Source organism: Microtus pennsylvanicus, chromosome 1 (genome assembly GCF_037038515.1).
Source record: "Microtus pennsylvanicus isolate mMicPen1 chromosome 1, mMicPen1.hap1, whole genome shotgun sequence".
Taxonomy (NCBI): Eukaryota; Metazoa; Chordata; class Mammalia; order Rodentia; family Cricetidae; genus Microtus; species Microtus pennsylvanicus.
This window is the reverse complement of record NC_134579.1, coordinates 103,060,920-103,088,780: the sequence shown is the minus strand read 5'-3', so window position 1 is coordinate 103,088,780 and position 27,861 is coordinate 103,060,920. Positions and strand designations below refer to the sequence as shown.

Below are 27,861 nucleotides of genomic sequence, written 5' to 3'. Positions count from 1 at the left end.
GCCAGCACTAGAGGCACTGCAACTCTGGGCTGGACTAGGCTGCTTAAACCCAGAACCCACACCACCCCACTCCCTTTCTTTAATGGGGTGAGTGTGACAGGGGAACTAAGACCCACTTGACAGCCAGGGCTGGCCTGGGAGTCACCATGTAGACCAAGTTGGCCTCAAACTCACAGAGATCTGTCTGTCTCAGTCCCAGCAGTGCTGGGATTAGATTAAAGGCATGCACCACTACACCCAGCAGGTCCCCTCTTTAATAAAAAGTAAAGTTTTATGAACAAAAATTATTTAAAATATATTTATGATTTGTTATCAGTAAAAGTTTAATTTGTATACCTACCTAAAATCTATACATGGGTCACATAAAGATTCTCAGGGAAAAAGGTTATGAAGAGTAGAAAATTTAAGTAGCTCTGCTTTAAAGCCAAGGTGAGATGAGAGCCATTAAACCCAAGTCCACTAATGAGGCAAACAGGATCCAAAAGGGAAATCCTATCTATCCAGAAGAATCAGGGAAACACTCGAGAAGATGCCCACAGCAGGTGTAGTAGCGTACATCTGTAAACCCAGCACTTGGGAGGTAAGGCCAGACTATCAGGAGTTCAAGGCCATCCTCAGCTATAACAAGTTTGACTGGGAGCCGGGGCAATGGTGGCGCACGCCTTTAATCCCAGCACTCGGGAGGCAGAGGCAGGCGGATCTCTGTGAGTTAGAGACCAGCCTGGTCTACAAGAGCTAGTTCCAGGACAGGCTCCAAAACCACAGAGAAACCCTGTCTCGAAAAAACCAAAAAAAAAAAAAAAAAGTTTGACTGGGGTCTGGGCTATTTCAGGAGAAAGAAAAGAAAATCAACACCCACCCCAACTCACCCTTACACGCACACACACAAGCACAGGTGTGGAGCCAGTGGTCAGTTTCCTGTATTGCCCTTACGGAGCCCAATTTGCTTTTTGAGACTGAATCTCCCGTGAGCCTGGAGCTTACCCATTAGGCTGGCTGGCCAGGGAGCCCCAGGAACCCACCTGCTCTACTTCCCAGCACTTGGATTATAAACACACGCAGCCTGCACATCTTTTTATCGTGGGTTCCAGGATCCAGCTCAGGCCCTCATGCTCACATACCAAGAACTTTACCACCATCTCCTCAACCCCAGAGTCCAGCATTCTGAACAACAGGAGCCTGCTCTGCCAACACACAAACAACGTGTCCTCTGACCTTACTCTACACATCAGATCACCTGCATTTGAAGAACTGCATCCAGGTAAATTTTTTGTAGCCTAGAAAACGCAACAGCCAATGCTTGCACTCTTACCCTGGATTGTGACTAAGTACTTTACAAAACGCCCACTAAGTTAAGCCATACTAAAGGAAGCTAAGCAAACCTAAAGCACATCTTCTATGGTTTTTATCTGCGTACCTATAAACGGACTCCAAACCTGAACCCAGTAAATTAAAAGTGGCTCAGCCCTCAGCCACTGCTGTAAGTACCGCTGCACTAAATAAAATAACCTATTTTCTCATGAAGCAGATAAATGGGGCGCCATCAGAATCAATCAGTGCTTTGACTTGCACAATGATTTGCTCACCTAATTCCAAATGCCTATCTTTAAAAATTTATAAACCAGGGACTTGTTTTGCCCAAGATCTAGACATGAGGCTCAGTGGTAGAGTCCCTGCCTAGCACACAGCCCTAAGTTCAATCCCCAGCACCACAAAAAAATAAAAAATAAAAAGACAATGCAGGGGATGGAGAGATGACTGGCACCTAAGACTTTCTGCTCTTCTGGGGACCAGAGTTTGGATCCCAGCACCCATGTAGTTGGGAGCTTTGTCACTGGGCACTATTCCAAAGAGCTGTGGTCCTCCTCCTGAACTGATCTGTTATCATGCTGTGCCTCCGCTATGCCTAAACACAGCTCTTTCCAAAGTCTTACGTTGTGCGTTAGTAGTCATCTTGGCTTTCCGGGACTAGTGTGCACAGTGCTATGTTTACTTCCATTTCTCTTGCTTTTTAAATATACTTTAGTTTTTATGCTTAACATTTCTTAAAGCACAGAGCTTAATTTCTCGTTTTTAATATTTTTTTTATGCTGGGCAGTGGTGGCACATGCCTTTAATTGCAGCATTTGTGGGGCAGATCTCCGTATGAGGAACAGAGTTCCAGGACAGCCAACCCTGTCTCAGGAAGCGGGGGGTATTTATGAGCAAATGTATGCCTATGTGTGTGTGTGTATGTATGTATGTATGTATGTGATTCAGGTGTATGAAGAAGGTATCCGACACCCCAGGGCTAGAGTTACAGGCCGTGAGCTGCCCAACATGGGTGCTGGGAACAGAAACATGTTCTCTGGTAGAGCCCCATACTGGTATTTTGTAAACACTGGCTTTGAATGTTTAGATGTATACTTAGCCAGCACAAACATTTCTTTGCTGTGAATGCACTCTGCCAAATCCTATATCCAGTAAATGTGGAGGCTAAAGTTAAGCCGTACTCGAAGAGTCACTACCCGAGTCACTGTGTCCTTCTGCGTCTGGGATGGATGGATGGATGGATGGATGGATGGATGGATGGATGGATGGATGGATGAATGGATGGATGGATGGGTGTAGAAGGCAGAGATCTTGCTCAAGAGTGCCACCTGGGTCTGAGACAATCCTTCACTGGACCTAGAAGTCACGGCCTCAGTGAGAGTGGGTCAGCCCCGGGATGCTGCTGTAGCTGGCTTTCCTATGTGGGTGCCGATGAGCAACCCCAGGCCGTATGCTCGCCTGGCGAGCACCTTAACAACTGGGCCAACCCCCCTTTTCTGTGCATGTGATTTGTTCAATGTGTGGTTGAATCCAACCTAATTTTATGTATTTGTTATAAGTAGTCTACAAATAAACTGTCAAGTGAGAAGAGAAAAAAAGGTGGAAGTAACGAAAGACTGCACTGGCAAATTTGGGGCTAGAAGTTAGGGTTGACACTCAACGCGGGAGCCTCTGCACTGGCGCAGCATGTGTGAGGACCCAGACCACCACTCAGAAAATGCAGGCTGGAGCTTCTTCCTCATGAAGGCGCCAACACTTTTTTTTGGGGGGGGGGTGTTGAAATAGGATTTCTCAGTAGCTATGGAGCCAGTCCTGGAACTCGCTCTGTAGACCAGGCTGACCTCAAACTCACAGAGATCCATCTGTCTCTGCCTCTCGAATGCTGGGATTAAAGGTGTGCGCCACCACCGCCCAGCAAGCCAACACTTCTTACATGGTACTTCTATGCTATTAAGAGATTTGCTCAGATCCATGCAAATTCTTTCCAAAGAAAACATTCAAATAGTTGGGCATGGTGGCGCACGTCTTTAGTCCTAGCACTTGGGAGGCAGAGGCAGGTAGATATCTGAGTTCGAGGTCAGCTTGGTCTACAGAACTAGTTCCAGGTTAGCCAGGGCTACACAAAACCCTGGGGGGACGGACATGAAGTTAATGAGTTTTATATTCTTGGTTTTTCTGCCCCTTTTCTTCTGTGATCATATGACGGATGTTGCCATCCTTAGTCAAGATGCATAAGTGAGATAATGTAACTTTAAGAGTTATAGAATCTAAGACCAGGGCCAGGAAGTAGCTCAGCATGTCCAAGGCCTAGACAAGGGACATAAAGTCGAAGACCAAGACCAGGCGCATTCATCTCACTGCATCTCTACTGAGTTCCAGGTCAGCCAAGGCTACACAGTGAGACAGTGTCTCAAATGGCTGTGTGAAGAGCTCCAGTGGCCTACTACAGCCACCAGTGCTGGGGACTGGGGTGTGGCTAGCAGAAGAGCTCCTGGAATGAGCAGAAGCCCTCATTCAATCCTTAGTACTACCAAAAACATAAAGCGTTGGCTCTCAAAGATACAAAGTTTGAGTAAATCAATGCTTTAAAAGACCCAAATAACAGACGCAGCTTACTGGTAATGAAGGTCCTGGGATAGACCTAGCACTACGTATGTTTTCCGTCTGCTTGGGGGTATTTATGTATGCGTGCATATATGTGTGTGTCCATCTGCAATGCATAGGCAGAGGTATGTAGAGTCCTACGTAGTTGAAGGAAGACAGTATAATAAAACTCTCAGCCTTCCTGCTCAGTTGCTCAGAAAACCATACCCAACCTTTTTTTTTTTTTTTGGTTTGGTTTGGTTTGGTTGAGACAGGTCTCACCCCTGGAACCCGATATGTAAACCAGGCTGGCCCTGAGAGGTGTGCTGAGATTGAAGGGGTGAGCCGCCATACCCAGCCTATACTGTTTTTAATCACGTCACAACCAAGAAAAGCCTCCAAGCCCTCCAATGATCTCTAGCTGGGCCAAATATTCTCATTTTCTCTCTGGCCAAAGTGGTGACGAGCAGACAGGCAGTGCAGAAACAGGCAAGGGCTGCAGGAACAAAGGAAACATCGGGAGAGCTGCACTGGTAGAGTTCCGTGGGCAGAGAAGACTGGGGAGCAACAGATCCTAAAGACAGCAGTCAAGCGCCACGCTCTGGCCTACAACCCATCCTTCCACCAGGTGGGGACTGTGGGGTGCTTCTCCCAGCACACCTGGAGGAGACTGCCTGGGTCTGTTCTCCAGCACTGTGAAGGGGAGGGGGGAACTACTCCATGACTGAAATAATAAACGAGACGGGAATAACTGTCAGTGCAGCTGAGCTTCAAATTTAACTCGGCACTTGAACCCACATCCACATTTCACGCTGGAGGTGAGTTCTGTAATTACAATTTACTTTTTTTAACATTCTCAACCAGGGCTGGAGAGATGGCTCAGCGGTTCAGAGCACTGACTACTCCTTAGAGGACCTGGGTTCAATTTCCAGCACCCAAATGCAGCTCACAACTGACTGTAACTCCAAGATCTGACACCCTCACACAGACATACATACAGGCAAAAACCAATGCCCAAAAAAATAAATAAAATTACATAAAAAACCCCAATGTTTAAAAAAACCCTCTCAACCAGTCTTCCAGGCAATCCGGAATAAACAGTTCCATTTATTTCCAGTGGACCCTGTGTTTAAACAAGTCTTAGTGGCACATGCCTGTAATTTAAGAATGCTGAGACAGGAGGACTGCAACTTACAGACACAATTAGACACGGTCAAGGCCCCAACCCAGACCAGCAGCACCACAGCCTCTGGAATGACATCATTACAAAAGCAGAGGGCTAGAGAACCCCTGGCTCCCAGATGAAAAGTCATGTGCCCCACTTACAAAGAGAAAGTACCTGACTTCTCTATAGTTGGCCTCATCTACAACCAGAATTTCATGAAGGGGCCAAGGAGCACACCCGCCACTGAAAACACACTCACGTGCAGCTGCTACGACACTACGCACTTGGCACCTGGCAGGACATGGAGAGTGGCAAAAGACTTGACCAGAGTTTGCCACTCCTCAGACTGGCTGCCTTGCCCCGTACATGGGGACGTACTTAGTCTTCTACAACTTTGATATACTATGTTTTGTTGATATTGCTGAGAAACCTGACCTTTCCTGAACAGAAAGGGAGTGGTGGATGGGTTGGGGGGTGGGAACAGACAGAGGGAGGGGCTGGAGAAGAGGTGGAAGGGGAAACTGCGGCTGGAATGTAAAAATAACTATATAAATAAATAAAAAGAGCAAAGGGATGAAGGCGGAACCTAAGCCCTCCCCAACGTCCATCATCCCAGCTATTCAAGCAACTGAGGCAGGAGAATTACCAACTTTAAAGATAACCTGGGCTACAGAGGGAATTCAAAGCCAACCTGGGCAACTTAGCAAAATATTTGAAAAAGTAAAACAAGGGTGGCAGTATGACTGAATGGAGAATGCCAGCCTAGAATCCTCGCTTGCCTAAAAAGCTGCTAGACTTCATCCCCCGCCCCCCCCCCCCCCCGCAATGGTAAATACGGGTATTAGCATGCCCCTGCCAAAGGAGGACCCAAGGAAAAAAAAGAGAATGTGGTCCATATTTTTACAAGGTAAAAAAGAAAACTCGTGACCCCATAACATAAAAGACCTTACAGAAATGACTACAGACGAGTGAGAAAAGTTTCCGTGCCTTCAGGGCGTGAAGATCAAGGGACTCCGCAACAAAGGAGCCGGAGGCAGCAGACTTAAAAAGGAAAAAAAAAAACCTGCTGTAGAAAGTATCAGCCATTCCACATCCGAAATCAAGTACTTGTGGGTACCGTACCTCCATCCCCTTATTTGCAAACCAGCTTCCCCTTTGCCCTGGAAACACCCGGAGACAAACAGGCAGCCTGAGCCAACATGGCCTCGCACCTCACCTCCTGTTCCCAAACACAGCGGGCGCCCCACCAGCACCTTCTCAGACCTGCATTCTCAGCAGCCGAGGCGCACAAAGCGGGGCAGAATTGGGAACAAGACCCGCGATCCTAGCACTTACAAGGTGAAGAAGCTCAAGGCAAGCTCCGGCTATATAGCAAGTCCACGCTAGCGTTAGCTACAAAATACCTTGCTTAAAAATTAAATATAAATAAATAAGCAAAACATGAGCAAGACGTGGTTGCACTGGTCTTTAATCCCAGCATCTACGAGGCCGAAGCAGGCGGATCTCTGTGAGTTCCAGACCAACCTGTTCTACAAAGGAGTTCCAGACCAGCCAGGGCTACATACTGAAGTTTCCCGCACACACACACCCCGCCCCGCAAAAAGGCAAAAAATTTGATTTAAAAAAAAAAATGGAGGTACAAGAGTAAACTTTTTTTTTCCCATCCCTCTTCTCAACCCGGACGTCTGGGTGCTTGCCCAAACCAGACCGATTATTTCCATAGCCTCAAGGCTAAAGTCTTCCTTCCGGTCATTGTGTTTATTTCCATCTCCTCCTCCTTCCCCACCCCTCCCACCCCCCAAAAAAAGTCCTGGCCCCGCGGGTCCCGCAAGCCAACAGCTTCGGACAAAGCCCACGGCTGGGCTCCACCTGGGAGAAGGGCGGAGCGCCGGCCGGCCAGGGCGGGCGCTGGCTAAAGAGCCTGAGCGCTCCCGCCCCCCTGCCAGGGCCCCCGCCGCAGTTACCAGGGCACCGACGCCCCGCCCCCACCGTGCCCGCCGGCCAATCGCGCGCGGCCTGCTGCCCTACGAGCAGCGAGCCCCAGAAACACACACACATGCACACACATACACCGAACCCGAGCGCGACCCCACGGGGCTCAGGAGGGGCCTTGGCACTGCGCACGGGCGCGCGCCCCCGGAAAGCCGACTCAGCCAATCAGAGCGAAGGAGAGGGCTGCGCGGCCCCGCGGGGTTCGCTCGCTCGTTCACGCGCGGGGGGTCTGCTCGCGCGAGACCATCCCTCCCAAACACCACCCCCCCTTCTCCCCCGACCACCACGCACGCTTCTGTCTATAATATACGCACGCGCAAGAAAAAAAATAAAATAAATAAAAAGATCGCCGCGAGCCCTCCCCCACGCGCCACGGGTGCGCGCGTGCAACTGTCGTTTCCCCCCTCCTCAGCCGCCCCATCCCCCCAAAAAGCCGCGTCGCGTCCGCTGCTAAGGCCCCCAAGTAGAGTGGACTCTGGGGTGGGGGGGTCACAGTGCGTCCGTCTCCTCACCCCGTAGTTGTCCCATCGTCACTCACAACGCGCCAAGCTACCCCAACTCTCACGCCCGAGTCGGTGCACAGGAACCCGACGGGGGCAGAGTGTCGAATAAAGACGCCCCTGTTCGCCATAGCACCCCGAGGCTGGAGAGGACGGCGGAGGGGACACGAGGGAAGGGGACATTCTGAGGCGACAGGGACTCACCCGAAGTGCAGCCCGGGAGGGTCGGGGAGGGGGGGGATGCGGACAGCAAGCGGGTGTAGGCCGGAGGGGCCTCGGCTGAGGCGAGCTGGCGAACGGGGTGGAGGTGAGAGGGCGAGGGGGGCCCGTGCGTCTCGGCCGTGCTCCTGTCACCGCCGCATGGCAGCCCCCGGCGGGGCCTCGCTCCTCGCTCGGATCGCCTCGCGCGGGGGGGAAACAGAGAGGGACGAAGCCCGGGGGTGACCGCGGCAGGCGGGCGGCGAGCGCGTGCAGGAAAGCGGGGGGGCGCCGGTGCCCCCTTTTCTCTGCTCTCCGAGCTTCTCTCTCACCCTCCTCCTCCTCCTTTTTTTCCCCCTTTTTTTTTTGCTTTTTTTTTTTTTTTTTTGTTCCTCGAAGGTGCCGCTGCGCGTGCGCACAAGTAGCACCGCCCACCGGGAGTTGTAGTTCTAAATGGGCGCTCGCCTACACGACTGCTGGGTGCCCCGAACTATAATTCCCAGACAGCCTTGCGCGATGAACCCAGATTCTCTCCCCACCGCCCCCCTTTAGGCCAAGCCGAAGCGCCGCGGCGCCCGGCCCTCTCCGGCTAGGACTGTCAATGGAGGAGCGCGGGTGGTGGGAGCAAGAACATGGCTGCACCTGGGGCCTGCGCGGCCGTCCGGATGGGGGAGGGGAGTGGGGTGGAAAGAAACGGAGACCTAGATTGCGGTGCCCTCCCCACCTTGCTTCTGCTGCAGGCCACAACTTCCACTTAAATAACTCTTTGCAACCTACATTCTCTTGCAAATTGCAAAGTTGGGGACATTGCAAAGACCAGGGGAGCCCCGGGGCTGGCCTGTCGCCTGTTTTGCAAAGGGAAGTCCCCCAGCTCCGGTACACAAAGAGCTCAATGTTTTCAGAGCTGGCCTTAGAAGCAACCAGAACGGACTTGCCCTAACTTGGGACAGGCAACGGATGGGAGGGGGTGGGGAACTCGTGATTTCCATTTCTCCTCTCTCGAATACTTGCACACCTCTACGGTTAGAAAGACTGGAAAGATTCCGATTGTCCCCACAACTACAAAGAGGTTTAACTTAAAGCCCCTCCTCCGTCCATTATATTTAGTTTTACTTCTCGACTATTTAATAAGATCAATGACTTTCGAGAGTAACAACTAACTGTTCATGGAAGTTAAACTCAAAAGTTTAAAAAGTCCGTGTCTGAAGAACGTGGATGTTAATACAGAGCACTAGATTTAGTCAGTTTGTGGTATTTGTTCGTCTGTTTGTTTTTTCCTTTTGTTTTTTTCCTGCCCACCCCTTTCGCCAGTCGAATATTCGGGCGCCCTCCCCCACCCGCTGCTTCTCGGTAGGTGGCGGCCACAAGGCTTTTTCCAGCCTCCCAGCCTCTTTGTCGCTTGCTGGAAAACTTTCCGTGCAAGCCAGTCTTTTGATGTAGTTCCAAAACCCTGCCTTTGAATTAGGGTTCAAGGATTGGCGTTCCCTGGTGGACTTTCTTGCATGAAACCGCACCCACAAAGCCTCATCTAGAATCTCCATGTTGGATTTCCTTGCACTCCACGGAGTCTTTAAGGATCCCTGGGAAGCAATCTGATTACAGAAGCCGCCTACGTTTTTTACGATTTCCCCCTAACAATATTTACACCCTTCGTTTCCTTGCCTAATCCGATTGTGCCTGACTCAACTTTGTCGAGTCTGTCCAGAGCTATTCATTAAGTTGTCAAAAGAAAACCAACTTTCTCTTTGCACTTGGATTTCACTGATCTTTGGAATATTTAACCAAATCCCAAAATCCCGAAACAGGAGTCCTGCTCCTTTGCAGCAGGGGCTGTGTTCTGAGATCCATGCCTGAAATTAAAACAGCCCAATTTACATACAATGATTTTTTTTTTCCTATACATGCTTAGGACAAAAGTTCTGCAGAGTGTGATGATGCACACTTGAAACTCCAGCACTCTGGAAGTCGAGGCAGGAGGATGGACAAAAGTTAGAGGTCAGACTGGTCCAAGTGGGGAATTGAGATCTGCCAGGGCTGCATGTTTTAAGATTCTGTCTCAAAACACAAAGACAGGAAACATTACAAAGTTGTTTGCTTGGGATGGAAGGTGGCTCAGTGGTTAAGAGCACTGCCTGCTCTTCCAAAGGTCCTGAGTTCAATTCCCAGCAACCACATCACTGGCCTGCAGACATACACACAGACAGAATATTGTATACATAATAAATAAATAAATAAATAAATAAATAAATAAATAAATAAATAAATAAATAAAAATACAGGGCTCAGTGTGCATACCAGGCTGGCATGATGTCACCAACATAACCTTCTGAGAGCTGAGATGCACGGGTACATTTAAAAAACAAAGTTGTAGCCGGGCGATGGTGGCGCACGCTTTTAATCCCAGCACTCGGGAGGCAGAGGCAGGCGGATCTCTGTGAGTTCGAGACCAGCCTGGTCTACAGAGCTAGTTCCAGGACAGGCTCCAAAGCCACAGAGAAACCCTGTCTCGAAAAACCAAAAATAAATAAATAAATAAATAGGCACATAAGATTAAAAGTAAGCGACACTAAAATTGAAGACGTAGGGCCAGGATGTAGCTCAGTGGTAGATTGCTTGCCTGGCACGCACAAACCCCTATGCTCAGCACTTCATGAACCCGACATGGTGGGACATACCTGTAATCCCTCCCCTTGGTAGATGGAGGCAGGGTATGGGAAGTTCAACACCATCCTCTGCTATACAGAGTCAGAAACCAGTCAGGGATACATGAGACTTGTATTAAAAATAAGAGTACTAATAATGATAGACCATTTGTAACAATATACTTTCATCACATCTATATGAACATCACTTAAAGATACTAAAGCAGCGCACACCCTTCTGCCCACCTTCGTGACAGGGAAAGACTGGCTTTGGATGGCGACCTTGGTCTTCAGCCAGGCTTTTCCAGGCTGGAAATGTACTCAGGCTCCTTCATGGGCAGGCTGTGCCTCTCCAGCAGCTTGTATTTTCCAGTCCAAACTGGTTCCTGTGTAACTATCTCTTAGCGCTATAAATGGTTTTCCTCTCTTGCCTATGTTCAGTCCTTTCAGGAGAGGACTTGTTGGATGTCACTGTTTTGTTTTGGCTTTGAAATGGGTCTCACCCTGTAGCCCAGGTTGATCTTGAACTTTCAACCCTTCTTTGTTGGTTTACAGGTGTGCACCCCAGTGCCAGGTCAGAAGTCGCCATAGATGACAAGTCACAATTGCCTACAGTCTAAACGAGGTTTCCATTTATGTCTTCAATCCCCAAAGTTGAAACCCTTTTCACCTTCACTATACAAATACTTTTTTGTTTGTTTGTTTTGTTTTAGTTTGTTTTCAAGACAGGGTTTCTCTGTATAACCCTGGCTGTCCTAGAACTCACTCTGTAGACCAGGCTGGCCTCCAACTCGCAGAGATCCACCTGCCTCTGCTTTCTGAGTACTGGGGTCAAAGGCGTGCACTACCACCGCCAGGATTATACAAATATCCTGACTGTAATCTTTGCATACCAAAGACATCATTTTCCTTCACAGTTTAATAGAGAAATGACTCCTTATTGTAGATCTTAGAATCTTTCTCTCTCTCTCTCTCTCTCTCTCTCTCTCTCTCTCTCTCTCTCTCTCTTTCTTTCTTTTCTAGCTTTAGAGATAGAGATTGAACCCAGGGCCTCTGGCATTCTCTCTCGGCAAAGCAACACACCACCTCTCCTCAGCCCTTTATTTAAATGTTCTTTTGAGGCAGGGTCTCGCTGAATTGCCCAGGCTGTTCTCAAACTCAACTCTGTAACTCAGGAAGGCTTTAAACATTCCAGCCTCCTTGCCTAAATCTCCAGAGTATATAAGATTACATCTGTGTACCCATCATGCCTTTCCAATTAACTCGAAGTTTTTCACTTAAAGAAAAGGCTTTAAACTGGGTGGTGGCTCACACCTTTAATCCCAACACTCAGGAGTCAGACCGAGGCAGGTGGATCTCTGTAGCAGGAGTCCCTGAGCAAGCTGGCTGACTTGCCACACTGGCAAGCTCTGGGTTCAATTGGGAGAGCCTGTCTCAGTAAATAGGGTGGTGAGCAAGCTTAGACTCTTGGTGTTACCTCTGACCTCCATGTGCAGATGCATAAACACACATGTGAAACACACACACACACATACCTACAACACACATGCATATGCAAAAAAAGCCAGAATCAGTACTCTTACTGCCCTTCATCTGAGCCAAAAGAACAAGAAGATACAGTATCTGTACACTTGAATTTGAGATCATTTTCTAGGAAAATAAGCGTTCCTTGAATGCAACCACTGAAAAAGACAACGCTAGACTTCAAGCCTAGATCTGATAAGGGAAACAATTACTGTATAGCCAGAGGGCAGGCGTCACTCCCAGGCTGGAAGCCCTGGAGTACAGATGAATCACATCCAGGATGGTTACAAGCCCTGAAGAGGTCCTCAAGCTACTCTGCACAGAGTAGAAGTTTTTGGTTTTAAGATAGGGCCACACAAGGGCTGGAGAGATGGCTCAGAGGTTAAGAGCACTGGCTGCTTTTCCGGAGGACCCAGGTTTGATTCTCAGCATCCACATGGCAGGTCCTTTAACTTCAGTTCCAGGGGATCGAGCAAGGTCACACCATACCAACCTCCTACATGTAGGCAAAACACCAATTCACATAAAAAATATCTTTTTCTAAAGATAGAAGATAGGGACCCACGAAGCCTAGGCTAGCCTTCATCTCCTTAGACTCCTGTTCCTCCACCTTCCAGGACTGCAGGAGAGCATCAGAGACACACCCATTGTAAGTTAACTTTAAAAACCTGAAAAGGACTGGTGAGATAAGATGGTTCTGTGGATAAAGCCACTTGCATCAAGCCTGACGACTTGGCTTTGAACCATGTGACCCATATAGTAGAAGGAGGGAGTAAGAAGTTGTTCTCTGATCCACACACGATACTCCATCTTTCTCTGTTTCTATCTTCCTCTCACACACGCATACACACAAATGAAGTATAAAAATAAGGAGCCTAGCCGGGCGGTGGTGGCGCACGCCTTTAATCCCAGCACTCAGGAGGCAGAGGCAGGCAGATCTCTGTGAGTTCAAGACCAGCCTGGTCTACAAGAGCTAGTTCCAGGACAGGAACCAAAACCACAGAGAAACCTTGTCTCGAAAAAAACAAAAATAAATAAACAAACAAACAAATAATAAAAAGTAGAGACCTCAAAAGCTCCCTCAACAGTTAAGATCACATACATCCCCTCCAGAAGATTGGAGGTTTCCCAAGCACCCTCACAAGGCTCCTTACAACAGTCTGTAACTCCAGCTGCCGGGGATCCAACGCCCTTTTCTGGCTTTCTTGGGCACCAGCGCTCACATGTGTACCTACATACCTGCAGTGGAACAGTCTGTTCGAGCAATGTGAATACGGATTACTCTCATTGGTTAGTAAAGAGTTGACTGGCCAATAGATAGGCAGGAAAAGCTTAGATGGAATTTGCAGACCTAAAGAGAGTGTGGGGTAGAAGGGGATGGAGTCACCAGGAAATGTTGCTGATTGGTTTGCTCTATTACTCTTTAGTCTTTTGATCTTGGGAGGACCCGCTGCCCAGCTCCCAAATAAATCATACATGGAGGCTCATTCTTAGTTATGAATGCCCGGCCTTAGCTTGACTTGTTTCTTGCCAGCTTTTTTTTTTCCCATTTATACTGCTTTATTTCTTTGGTTGTTTGTTTTAGTTTTATTCCTTTACAGTTCATACACTTACAGAACAAATTTTAGTCTTTTTTACCCCCTATTATCCCATTTCATCCCCTCTCCTCTTAAGACCCTTCTTCCAACGCACCCCCTCCTACTTTCTTGCATGTGATATGTGCGACCCTGGGCATAGGCAGGAGGTTATTTACTGAAGCATGGCAGCTTATCTCTGGCCACACCACTGAAGGAAGCAACTCCCCTTCCCTTGGCCACCAATACCTCGTGAGGCCTCATCAGCCCTCCCTCTTCCATGATGGCGTGTTGCCAGGTGTGCAGTTCTTATGCAGGTAGTCCAGCTGCAGAGAGTTTGCAGGTTCTTCAGCCATGCCGTGTCCCGGAGACAGTGCTTCACAACACTCCTCCCCAACCTCTGCCTTGCATTCTTTCCAGCTTTCTCCCATCGTGTTCCCAAATGAAGGGGGTGATGGAGAGATCACATTTAGTACTGAGTCCCCAGGTCACCTCTTCTCAGCACTTTGACTAGTTGTAGTCTCTGTATAAGCCAAGGCCAACTATAAAAGAAGCTCCTCTGATGAGGGCTCAGAGGTGCAACAGGGTATGCAGTAAGTATTTAGAAGTCACTTGGATGCTGTTTCCACCTAGGTAGCACAATAGCAATAGGTCCGTGACTTCCCCATCCATGAGTTACCACACACTGTCTGGTTTGCCAGCTTTTTTTAACTTATATTATTCCATCTGTCTTTGGCCTCAGAGCTTTTATCTTATCTTTTATCTTTATCTGTCAATCTCATTCTGTGTCTGGCTGCGTATCTGGGTGACTGGATGGCTGGCCCCTAAAGTTCTCCTCCTTCCTTTTCCAGTCCCAGAGTTCTCCACATCTTTATCCTCTCTGCCTGCCAGCCCCACCTATTTCTCTCCCCTGCCTCACTATTGGTTATTCAGCTCTTTATTAGACCATCAGGTGTTTTAGACAGGCAAAGCAACATAGCTTCACAGAGTTAAACAAACACAACATAAGCAAAAGTAACTCACCTTAACATATATTCCCCAACAAGGAGATGCACAGAAAAGCAAGATGAACATGCTGTGCTGAAAAAGGGTATCACATAGAGTAGAACATAGATAAGAAATATGAGTTAATTAAGTTGTAAGAGCTAGTTAGTAATAAGCCTGAGCTATCAGCGCTAAGCAATTATAATTAATAGTAAGTCTTTATGTGGTTATTTGGGAGCTGGCTGGCAGTCCTGATGGAAAACTCTGCATATACATACCCACCCGCAGACACACAAACCATACACACAATTAGAAACAAAATAAGCATTTAAAAATTTAAATTTCTTTTTTTTTTTAAATGAGCATTGCCTGATGTGTTTGCCTCCAAGTATGTCTGTGTAAGAGTGTCGGATCCCCTGGAACTGGAGTTACAGACAGTTGTGAACTGCCATGTGGGTACCGAGAATTGAACTTGGGTCCTCTGGAAGAACAGCCAATGTTCTAAACACCATCTCTCAAACCCCTAGATTTATTTCTTTTATGTATATGAGTGTTTTGCTTGCATGTATGTGTATTACATTTGTTCCTGGTGCCCTAGGAAGTCAAAAGTGGGCTTCAGATTTCCTGACAATAGTCAGACTCAAGTGTTGTTCTTAAGTGACATCCTTTTTTGTTTGTTTGTTATTGATACAGGATCTTACTATACAGTTCTGGCTGTCCTGGAACTCACTATGTAGTCCAGACTAGCTGTAAACTCACAAAGATCTGACTGCTTCTGCCTCCCAAGTGTGCCACCACCACATCTTTAATCCCAGCACTTGGAGGCAGAGGCAGGCAGATCTCAGAGGTTAAGGCCAGCCTAGCCTATATATGGAGCTCCAGGACAGTAGCCAAGAGCTACACAAAGAAACAGACAAAAAAGACATGAACCAACACACCTGGCTCGTCTTGGTTTGTTGGTTGTTTTTTTTTTTTAGATTTATTTATTTATTATGTATAGTGTTCCTCTGCATGTGTGCCTACACACCAGAAGAGGGCACCAGATTTCATTACAGATGGGTGTGAGCCACCATGTGGGTGCTGGGAATTGAACTCAGGACCTCTGGAAGAGCAGCCAGTGCTCCTCACCACTGAAGCATCTCTCCATCCCCTCATCTTGGTTTTTTGAGACAGAGGCTCTCATTAGTCTGGAACTCACTAACCAGGTGTGGCTGGCTGGCTATTGAGCCCAGGGGTCTGTCTGGCTCTGTCTCCCCATCACTGGGATTACAAGTAAATGTTATCCCACCCGGGTTGTTGTTTTTTTTAACATAGGTTCTGTGAATTAAACTCAGGTCCTCATAGTTGGAGAGAAAGCACATTGTTAACTGAGCCATCTCTCCTGCCAAGGCTAAAGGAGCTTTAGCACCCTAAGTACTCAAGTGCCCTGCAATGAGCAAAGTTCAGCCATTTATACAAAGACACATCGAGAACCGGAAGTCCAATTTAGATCAGAGCTACATTACTAATTATTATAAATAAGGTAGAGCTCACATTCGTGGGGTTTTTTTGTTTGTTTTGTTTTGTTTTTCTCTCTTACTACTTAATCTTGAGAGGGGCTAGAGAGATGGCTCAGTAGTTAAGAGCATTGCCTGCTCTTCCAAAGGTCCTGAGTTCAATTCCCAGCAACCACATGGTGGTTCACAGCCATCTGTAATGAGGTCTGGTGCCCTCTTCTGACCTGCAGACATACACACAGACAGAATATTGTGTACATGATAAATAAATATTTTTTAAAAAAAGAATCTTGAGAGCTATACTTAAAGAGTAATTTGTCAACCAGGCATTGGTGGTGCATGCCTTTAACCTCAGCACCAGGGAGGTAGAGGCAGGCAGATCTCTGTGAGTTTGAGGTCAGCCTGGTCTACAGAGCTAGTTCTAGGACAGGATCCAAAGCTACAGAGAAACCCTGACTCAAAAATGAAAAAAAAAAAAAGTCATTTGTCTCCAGGGCTGGAGAGATAGCTCAGCAGTCTAGAAGACTTGGTTGATTCCCAACATCCACATGACAACTAACAACCCTCTAACTCTGGTTCCAGGCAATCTGACACCTACTTCTGCTCTCCTTGAACTCCAGTCTTCCACGCAGTGCACAGACATGCAGGCGAAGCACCCATACACCTGAAATAACATTTTTCAAAGTTTCTTTTCTCTTTTCTTTTTATTCAAGTATTTTCCTGAGACAGGGTTTCTCTGTGTAGTCCTCCTGGGCAGCGTGAACTGAATCTCTAAGCGAGATGCAGCCATCCAGAGATCCAGGGACCACTGTACAGTGTGGTTGAAGTGGAATGTTATTGGTCTACAGCCAACATTATCTTGGACTGCATCTAGGCCCTTTATCTTGGGTCAGTCACCTGAACTTTCCTATCTGGCCTAAATTCTAATAGACAAAGTCCAGAGTGTATCTCAAAGCTTAACATACTTTTAGACTCCACCAACCCTAAGGCTAAGTAAGATCACAAGATGACAGCATTGAGTCTAGAGGTGACTTCCTGCTTGCCCTAACCCAGATACCTAAAGCTATTTGGTAAATGCACCAGTTTATGAGTTTTAGCCTGGCGTGGTGGTACGCTTGTAATCTGACCCCTTTAGGGGTGGAAACTAGAGATAAGAAGACATCCTGTCGCCGGGCAACAAGGTGGGAGGGGAGAACTGATTCCAGAAAACTGACCTCTGACCTCTACACATTCACCATGGCATGCCTGCACCCCCCCCCACATTAATAATAAAAAGAGGTTGCTGGGCGGTGGTGGCGCACGCCTTTAATCCCAGCACTCAGGAGGCAGAGGCAGGAGAATCTCTGTGAGTTCGAGGCCAGCCTGGTCTACAAGAGCTAGTTCCAGGACAGGCATCAAAGCTACAGAGAAACCTTGTCTCGGAAAAAAAAAAAAAAAGCAAAAACTGCCAGGTGGTGGAGGCTTTAGTCTCAACACTTGGGAGGAAGAGACAGGGAAGTCTCTGTGAGTTCAAAGACAGCTAGGACCGTTACCAAACCGTTACAGGATTTTTGGAGAAATCCTGTCTCCAAAAACAAAAAAAAAAAGAAAGAAAGAAAAATGATTTATTTGTTATGTATATGCGTATGTGCAGGTGCCCATGGAGTCCAGAAGAGGTGCACCAGGTCCCCTGGGAGCTGGACTTACAAGCGTGAGTCCTCTGATGCTAGTACTGGGAACAGAACCAGTACGCAGTAATAGATGTGGCGTTGGAAAGAAAATGGCCACCAAAGGGAGTGGCATTATAAGGAAGTGTGGATTTGTTGGAGGAAGTGTGTCACTATGGGGGTGGGCTTTGAGGTCTCTTTTCTCAAGCTTCACACAGTGTAACTGTCAGTCGACCTCCTGTTGCCTGCAAGATGTAACACTCTCAGCCCGAGCACCATGTCTGAACGCCACCATGTTGCCAGTCCTGAGGATAACGGACTAAACCTCTGAAACTGTAAGTGAGTCACGCCAATGAAATGTTTTCTTTCTAAGAGTTGCTGTGGTCATGGTGTCTCTTCACAGCAATAGAAATCTTGACTAAGACAATAGAGCAGCAAGAGCTCTTAACTACTGAGCCATCTCTCCAGCCCCCACATCTTTTTTTTTTTTTCTTCAGGTTTTTGAGACAGGGTTTCTCTGTTTAACAGTCCTCACTGTCCTGGAACTGCTCTTGTAGACCACGCTGGCCTTGAAATCACAGCCATCTGCCTGTCTGTCTCTCCCAAGCGCTGGGATTAAAAACATGCACCACCACCGCCCAGCTCAGCCCCCACATCTTAGAGTACACTTTTTACATTTGTTTATTGTGTGTGTGTGTGTGTCTATGCACTGCCTGTATGTGGATGTCAGAGGACATCTTGCCTAAATTGTTTCTCTCCTCCCACCATGTGGGTCTTTGTGCTAAAATTAAACTTGCCAGTCTTGTTGAGTCTTTTGCTGAGGTCCCTTTTCAATTTTTTTTATTTTCTATTATTACTATTATTATTATTATTTTGGATTTTTGAGACAGGGTTTCTCTGTGTAGCCCTAGCTGTCCTGGAACTTGCCCTGTAGACCAGCCTGGCCTCATACTCAGAGAGATTTGCCTGTCTCCACTTCCCAAGTGCTGGGATTAAATGTGTGCACCACCACCACCCAGCAACCTCTTTTTATTATTAATGTGGGGGGGGGGTTCAGGCATGCCATGGTGAATGTGTAGAGGTCAGAGGTCAGTTTTCTGGAATCAGTTCTCCCCTCCCACCTTGTTGAGGTAACAACTCTCTTGTTTTTGCAGTGCTTTCTACTCTAGGCTCCCCGAGAGCTTCCGGATCATTCTTGCCTCTGCCTCCCATCTTGCCAGAGGAGTGCACAGGGATTACAGACAGATATTATCACACACGCCTCTTTTTATAACTTGTGTTTGAGGTATTGAACTCAGGTCTTTAGGAAGTTATGTGACAAGTATGTTTACCAACTAATGCCAATGGTTCTAAACCTGTGGGTCTCCACCCCCTGCATTCCATGCCAGATATTTCCATATGATTCATAACAGTAACAAGATTACAGTTATGAAGTAACAATGAAATAATTTTATGGTTGGGGTCACCACAACATGAAGAACTGTATTAAAAGTTCTCGGCAATGGGAAGGTTGAGAACCACTGAGATCAACAGTCTCACCTGCTATGGAATAATCCACCTGTGCACTGTAAAGATTTGTCACTCGAATTCGGTTAATGAAACAGTGATTGGCCACTGGCCACGCAGGAAGTATAGGTGGGGTAACCAAACTAAGGATGATGGGAAGGAGAAGGGCGGAGTCAGGAGGCACCAGCCAGATGCAGAGAGACCAGTAGATGAATGTGCCATGCTAATAAAGGTAACAAGCCACATGGCAAAGTATAGATAGAAATATGGATTAATTTAAGTGTAAGCGTTAGTTAGTAATACACCTGAGCTATCAGTTGAGTATTTATAAGTAATATTTAGCCACTGAGTCAATATTTTGTGAAGTGGCCACCAGGTATTTGGAAAGGGTAGGCGGAAAAAAAAAATCTGTTTACATATGGCACCCAATGCGGGTCACAAATTTACCCATAAAACCTAGCAAAACTTACAAGAGGATTCTAAACACACGAAACAGAGTCAGACTTGGCTTCTTGGTAACTGCTTTTTTTCTAGTAGGCTCTGTTTGTTGGCAGTGAGCAGAGACGTGAATCCTTTAAGAGACAACTTCCTGACCCAGCATTAGTGGTAAAACTCTGAGGCTCTTTTTTTTTCAAAAGATTTATTTGTAAGCTGGGTGATGGTGGCACATGCCTTTAAACCCAGCACTCAGGAGGCAGAGGCAGGTGGATCTCTGTGAGTTTGAGGCCAGTCTGGTGTACAAGAGCAGTTCTAGGACAGAGAAACACTGTCTCAAAAAACAAAACAAAGCAAAAAAGATTTATTTATTTATTATGTATAGTGTGTGTGTGTGTGTGTGTGTATGGTTAAAACCTTCCTTTTTAATTAGACAAAGTGGGGGAAATGTTGTGAAATAATCTTCTTGTACAGTGAAAAGATTCATCACTCAAATTGGTTTGATAAAACACTGATTGACCAGTAGCCAGGCAGGAAGTATAGGTGGGGTGACCAAACTAAGGATGATGGGAAGGAGAAGGGCAGAGTCAGTAGGTGCCAGCCAGACACAGAGGGAGCAAGAGATGGATGTGCCATGCTAATAAAGGTACCAAGTCACAGGGCAAAATATAGATAGAAATATGGATTGACTTAAGGGTAAGAGTTAGCTAGTAATAAGCCTGAGCTATTGACCGAGTATTTATAATTTCTACAAGGCTCAGTGTGGTTATTTGGGAGCTGCTGGCAGGACAGGAATCTTCCCCTTACTACTCTGTCTTGAAACAGACAGACAGACAGACAGACAGACAGAATGCAGCCAGAGTTTTAGGACTAAAGCTCCATCTCTGACGGACTTTTGGCCACCTGTCCCAATATGCCTATTTAGAGACAAGTAATCACACATCTATAATCCTGGTGCTCAGGAGCTGGATGCAGGGTAATCAGGTGTTCAAGTCCAGCCTGGGCTACATAAAAATCTGCCAAGAGACAGGTAATGGTGGCATATGTCTTTAATCCAAGTACTGAAGAGGCAGATGCAGGCAACTCTCCAAGTTCCAGGTCAGCCTGCGCTGTTACACAGAGAGACACTGTCTCAAAAGCTCCAGGTGGCAGGGCTGGGAATTTAGCTCAGTTGGTAGAGTCTTGGTTGGCATGAATAAGGACCCGGGGTCCCACCCCTAGCACCACACCAACAGGGCATGGAGATGTTTGCCTTTATTCCCCACACTCAGGAAGTAGAGGCAGGAGGATGAGAAATTCAAGATCATTGGTGGCTGCATAACCAGTTCGAGGCCAGCCTGGGATATGTGGCCCTGTCTTAAAGCTGGTTCAATTAATTCATTTAGCAGTCATGCTCCCTTCTTTCACCTGTAGCTGGCCCCCTTTCAGATGAGCTGTACTCATATTTCACGGATAAGCCAGCTGTGGTGACACAGGCCTGTAACCGAAGCCCTTAGGAAGCTAAGGCAGGATAAAATCTGAGACTGGCTGGGCTGCATTGGAAGGTCCTGACTAAGAGAAGAAGTGGGAGGAGGGACTGGGGAGAAGGTCAAGATAAGAGCTCTCGCTGTGCAAGCAAGAAGACCTGAGTTCTAATTCCCAGAACTCTTGTAAAATGTTGGGTGTGCTGATCAGTAGTGGTGCATGCTTTTCTTTTCTTTTCTTTTATTTATTTTGGTTTTTTGACACAGGGTTTCTCTGTGGTTTTGGAGCCTGTCCTGGAACTAGCTCTTTTTTTTTTTTTTTTTTTTTTTGAGACAGGGTTTCTCTGTGGTTTTGGAGCCTGTCCTGGAACTAGCTCTTGTAGACCAGGCTGGTCTTGAACTCACAGAGATCTGTCTGTCTCTGCCTCCCAAGTGCTGGGATTAAAGGCATGCGCCACCACAGCCCAGCACTCAGGAGGCAGAAGCAGGTGAGTTCGAGGTCGGTCAGGCTGGTGTACCAAGAGAGTTCCAGGACAGCCAAAGATACCTAGAGAAACCCTGTCTCAAACGAAAAGCTGGGTGTGGCCCTGTGAATACCTTTAGTATCAGCTCTGTGGGTCAGGAATGAAGAACAAGGACCACTGGGGCTTGCCAACTGTCAGCCTAGATCCTGGTTCAGTGAGATGTCCTGTCTCAGTAAACCTGGTAGAGAATGGTGAGCATGAAACCCCACGTACTCTGTGGCCTCCTTACTCACATGAGCACAGATACCTCACACGCTGCACACTTACACTGTACACATATGTACTCACCATCAAAAAGGAGGACGGAATGAAGAAAAGTATACAGTGCCCAGGGAGGTAGTAAAGGTACGTTTTAGTTCATTTGGGGATTTTTTTTGTTTGGTTTTTGTTTTGTGATTGCAATTGAGAAAGACACCTGTTGCCAGCCTCTGACTACCACGTGCATTCACATAATCAAATGCATGTGGAAACACATGCTTGTGCCACACACGTGCATGCATGTGCAGAGCAGAGCGTGGTTATAAGAAGTGCCATAGTGTACAACTCACAGAGGAAACAGCAAGTGGCGGCTGGCGCTGCCTCAGAGCTGTGACTCATAAAGTTGCCACGAATTCGTCCTCCTGCAGGACCAGGTGCAGGTCAGGCTGGGGAATGACTCTGGCCTGGATCACAATGGCCCTTCGGGACCAGCCAAGAAGTTTGTGGCAGACACGCTGGTCAAGATGCCTGTCATTCCAGCCTCCATTTCTAGGCAGTATTACATCACCCACTCAGACAGGCCAACTAAGCTGCCTCCCCCCTCCAAAAAATGTCTTTGTCTTAGGATGTTTTCTACTGCTATGATAAAGATCATTATCAAAAGCGATTTGGGGAGGAAAGTGTTGATTTGACTTCCGCATTCTGATCACAGGTCACCATGGAAAGAAAAGGCCAGGGCAGGAACTCATAGCTCATAGTGAGAACCTGGAGGCAGGAACTGAAGCTGAGTCCATCGAGGAAACCTGCTTGCTGGTTTGCTCCTCATGGCTTGCTTTTCTCCTTTTTTGGGGGTGGGTGGTGTTTCGAGACAGGGTTTCTCTGTGTAACAGCCCTGACTGTCCTGGAACTTGCTCTATAGACCAGGCTGTTCTTGAACTCACAGAGATCTGCCAGCCTCTGGCTCCCAAGTGTTGGAATTAAAGTTGTGCACCACCACCACCGCCTGGTTCAGGCTGCTTTCTTTCTTATTTTTTGCTGGCATGTTTGTCTGATCTTGGAGTTACAGACAGTTGTTAGCCGCCATGTGGGTGCTAGGAATTGAACTCAGATCCTCTGGAAGAACAGTCTTAACCACTGAGCCATCTCTCCAGCCCCCTCAGGCTGTTTTCTTATATCACCTATAACCACACGCTTAGAGATGGCACTACCCACAGGAACTGGACACTCCCACGTCAGTCATGAATCAAGAAAATGCTCCACACAAACTTGTCTCTAGGGAACCCGCAGAAGGCAATTCCTTAACTGGGATTCTTTCTTCTCAGATTTGTCTGTGGAAAGTTGACAAAAAACCACCAGCGCCGTCTCGCTAGATAGCCCTGGCTCATATGGAACTTGCTATGTAGACCAGGCTAACCTCAAACTTGTAGAAATCTGCATGTTTCTTTTCTTATTTTATTTATTTATTTATTTTATTGAGAAAAGGAAGAAAAAAAAAACAAGTTTCCACCTCCTCCCAGCCTCCCATTTCCCTCCCCCTCCTCCCACCCTTCTCCCCCTCCTCCCACTCTTCTCCCCCTCCCTCTTCAGTCCAAAGAGCAGTCAGGGTTCTCTGCCCTGTGGTAAGTCCTAGGTCCTCCCCCCTCTGTCCATATCTAGGAAGGTGAACATCCAAACTGGCTAGGCTCCCACAAAGCCAGCACATTGCATAGGATCAAAACCCCGTGCCATTGTCCTTGGCTTCTCATCAGCCCTCATTGTTCGCCATGTTCAGAGAGTCCAGTTTTAACCCATGCTTTTTCAGTCACAGTCAAGCTGGCCTTGATGAGCTCCCAGTAGATCAGCTCCATGTTTCTGACTCCCAAATGCTGGTTTTTGTTTTTCAAGATAGGGTTTCTCTATGAAGCCCTAACTGTCCTGGAACTCACTCTGTAGACCAGGCTAGTCTCAAACTCAGAGATCCACCTGCTTCTGCCCCTCAAGTGCTGGGATTAAAGGTGTGGGTCACCACATGCACCCAGCTGTGTCTGACTGTTTAAAACTGGCAAACTCAGGACTGTTAAGAGCACTTGCTGCTCTTCCAGAGGACTGGAGTTGGTTTCCAGCACCCACATAGAGCTCACAAACATCTGTAACTCCAGTTCCAGGGGGTCTGGTGCCCTCCTCTGGATCTGCAGGCAAGGCATGAGGCATGCATGTGGTGTACACTTGGAGACAAAACACGTATGCACATAAAATAAAACAAGCAAATTTTTTTTTGTTTTGTTTTTTTTCGAGACAGGGTTTCTCTGTGGCTTTGGAGCCTGTCCTGGAACTAGCTCTGTAGACCAGGCTGGTCTTGAACTCACAGAGATCCGCCTGCCTCTGCCTCCCAAGTGCTGGGATTAAAGGCGTGCGCCACCACTGCCCGGCCTACAAGCAAATCTTTTTTTTTTTTTTTTACAAGCAAATCTTAAAAGAAGAAGAAAAACACTGTTGAGCTGGAGAGATGGCACAGTGGTTTAGAGCAACGGCTGCTCTTCCAGAGGACCCAGGTTCAATTCCCAGCATCCACAAGGCAGCTCACAGATGTCTGTAACTCCAGTTCTTGGGGATCCGACACTCATACAGATATGCATAGTGGGGGCTGGAAAAATGGCTCAGCGGTTAAGAGCACTGCCTGCTCTTCCAAAGGTCCTGAGTTCAATTCCCAGCAACCACATCGTGGCTCACAACCATCTGTAATGAGATCTGGTGCCTTCTGGCCTGTAGGCATACATGCAGATAGAATATTGTATACAGAATAAATTTAAAAAAATTAAAAAGGGGCTAGAGAGATGGCTCAGTGGTTAAGAGCACTGACTGCTCTTCCAAAGGTTCAATTCCCAGCACCCACACGGCAGGTCACAACTGTCTGAAGATCTAGTTCCCGGTGACCTGACACCTTCACACCAATGCACATAAAATAAAGTTAAATAAAATTAAAAAAAAAAACAGACATGCATGGTGCGGAAGTGAAGATATGAGAATCTTGAAGCGTTAATACAGCACATCTGTAAGCAGGAAACAAAGAGAGACTGATGTTGCTACCCAGTAGTCTTGCTTCTCTTCTACAGCCCAGGGTCTGCTGCCCTGGTCCCGCCCACAGGGAAAATGGCTCTTCCCTTGTGGGTGCATGAATTCATCCCAGAAGTCCAGAAGCACAGGCAGGAGAGCTCCATATGAGAGTTCCAAGCTCAGACAGGGCTACACAGTGAGACCCTTTAATATAATCAGGATGATTATATTAAATCAAGATGATGCCCGGAGACACATTTTCTAGGTGACTCTAGTCTTTCCCAGGTGACTCCAGATTCCATCAAACTGACAATTAGCAATCCATTACAGTGTCTCGCATAGCCTAGTCTGTCCTCAATCTTGCTAAGTAACCCTGACTTTGAATTTCCCATCCTCCTGCCTCTACACCTCTTGGTGTTAGCGTTGCAGGCATGTACCACCACAGCAGGTTTATGCAATGCTGGTACCTGAACCCAGGGCTTCATGCATGCTTGCTCAGTGTTCTACCAGCTGAGCTACAACTCCAGCCCTGGCTTATTGAGTCAAATTATCCAGTTCAATCGCATAGCAAGGAAAGAACAGAAAAGCCGAAAGAGTGACCAGCCTGAGGTGTCCCACCTAGATTCCTGTTGTCAAATCATAAAAATGATATAAAAATCAGGGATAGTCCATAAAGTAGTGTCAGGTCAGATCCCAGTTGCAGGTGTCCCTGAGCAGTCCAGGAAGCCCAGGTTGCTGACTAACAGTTGTCCCCACACTGGCTCTGCCACCAGCTGGGCAGCTAGCCATGACCTCTACCCAAGAGTTAAGTTTACAAAGCATAAGAACGTACCTGGAACTGGGCAGTGGTGGTGCACACCTTCGATCCCAGCACTGGAGAGGCAGAGGCAGGCAGATCTCCAAGTCAGAGGCTAGCCTGGTATACATAGTGAGTTCTAGGACATCCAGGGCTATATAGAGAAACCCTTTCTCAGCTAGGCAATGGTGGCACACGCCTTTAATCCCAGCACTCAGGAGGCAGAGGCAGGTGGATCTCTGTGAGTTCGAGTCTAGCCTGGTCTACAAGAGCTAGTTCCAGGACAGTCCCCAAAACTACAGAGAAACTCTGTTTTGAAAACAAAAACCAAAACCCTATCTGAAAAAGAGACAGACAGACAGAAAGACAGAATGCAGCTGGAGTTTTAGGACTGAAGTCCCATTTCTGATATATTAGGCTTGACTACTTGTCCCAATACGCTTATTACAGAGACAAGTAAGTCACACATCTGTAATCCCAGTGCTTAGGAGCTGAAGACAGACTGATCAGGTGTGTTCAAGACCAGCCTGGGCTACATAAGAATCCACCGAAAGAAAACAAAATGTCGAAGTACTTGCCTAGCTCATACAATATCTTGGGTTCCAGTCTCAGCAACACATAAATGGAGAGAGGCAGCTCATACCTGTAGTCCCAGCACTCATGGAGGTAGTAGCAGGATGATTAAAAATCCAAGAGTTGGGTGGGAGAGATGGCTCAGTGGTTAGAGCCCTTCCACAGGACCTGGGCTCAATTCCCAGCACCCACACGGCAGCTCACACTAATCTGTAACTCAGTTCCAGGGAATCTGACACCCTTACACCAACGCACATAAAATGAAATTAAATAAATTATATTTAAAAAGATTCAAGGGTCAGAGCTAGAGAGATAACTCAGCAGCTGGGAGCATTTGCTGTTCTTCCAAAGGACCCAGGTTCAATTCCCAGCACCCATATGGCAGTTCACAACTATCTGTAACTCCAGTTCCAGGGGATCAGACACCCTCACACAGACATACATGCAGCCAAAACCCCAATGTACATTAAATAAACCTTTTAAAAAAATTCAAGGGTAAGCCTTAGCCACAAGTTCTAGGCTAACCTGGGCTACAGGAAACCCTGTCTCAAAAATCAAAACAAGAACCATCAGGTTGGCCCAGTGAGCAAAGGAGCTTGCCATCAGGACAGACAGCTTGTGTTCAATCCCTGGGACCCACAGGGTAAAAGGAGAGAACCAAGTCCTGTGTGTTGTCCTCTGAGCACCACTTAAGCACGGTGATACTTGTGCGCGCGCACACACACACCACACACACACACAGATAAAGGAAAAAACACAGAGGAAAAGGAAAGAGGAGGAGGAAGAAAGGGAAAATTTGTGAAAATCAGAGAAAAGAGATTCCATATTGGAAAGTATAGGCAAAGGGGCCAGCGGCCCCCAGATCCATCTTTGGCCTACTGAGATAAGCTTTAGATTTAAAAGGAGGAAGAATGGGGCGAGAGCCATGTGTGATTAGGCAGTCATGGGCCAGGTGAGATCTTCATGATTGTTGTCTCAGCTCTCATTCTGCAAGGTTTTTGAAGACGTCTCTATGGCTCAAGGGGACAAGCCTGTTCCCACGCAGCGACTACTTCTTCTTGGGGGTGATTTCATCACCGGATGAGATCTTAGTGAGGTTTTGCTGTTCCTGGGACACAAGACCATGTAATAGGAACATGGGGTGCCTTTGGGGGTTTTGGACACAGATGCTGCAAGAACTGAGAGTCAGTAGTAGTCAGGTATGGAGGTGCACCAATGCCAGAAAGGGAAAGACTGGTGCAAGCTGGAGGCCAGCCTGAGCTACGTGGAAAACCTTGTCTCAGAAAGAAGAAAACAAAACAGACAGAAAGCCACTTTACTCACTCATCTCTGTGACTTTAGTTTTAAAGTGAGATGGTGAGGTGCCCAGTGTGTGTGTGTGCGCGCGCACTCATGCACGCATATATATGTGTGTGTGTTTTATTTATTTTTTTTTTAATTTTTTAAAAATATTTATTTATTATGTATACAATATTCTGTCTATATGCCTGCAGGCCAGAAGAGGGCACCAGACCCCATTACAGATGGTTGTGAGCCACCATGTGGTTGCTGGGAATTGAACTCAGGACCTCCGGAAGAGCAGGCAATGCTCTTAACCTCTGAGCCATCTCTCCAGCCCTGTGTGTGTGTTTTATTACTACACATATTTATTTAACATGTGAGGCCATACACATGCCCCAGCTTATGTGTGGAAGTCAGAGGACACCTTGGAAGGGTTA

General features: G+C 47.1%; 1 protein-coding gene across 10 annotated transcripts in view; it reads right to left on the bottom strand.

Annotated features, from left to right (window-relative positions):
- Gtf2i (general transcription factor IIi) overlaps nucleotides 1-8,108 on the bottom strand; it is an 81,451-nt gene extending 73,343 nt beyond the window's left edge. For 6 of the 10 annotated variants that reach the window (XM_075977480.1, XM_075977498.1, XM_075977488.1 and 3 more), the window contains exon 1: nucleotides 7,756-8,107. The gene's annotated coding sequence lies outside the window, so the exon portion shown is untranslated. Of the gene's footprint in view, nucleotides 1-7,755 lie in introns of all 10 variants that reach the window. The other 4 variants (XM_075977508.1, XM_075977526.1, XM_075977555.1 and 1 more) reach the window with 3 other exon arrangements.
- Nucleotides 8,109-27,861: the final 19,753 nt, after the last annotated feature.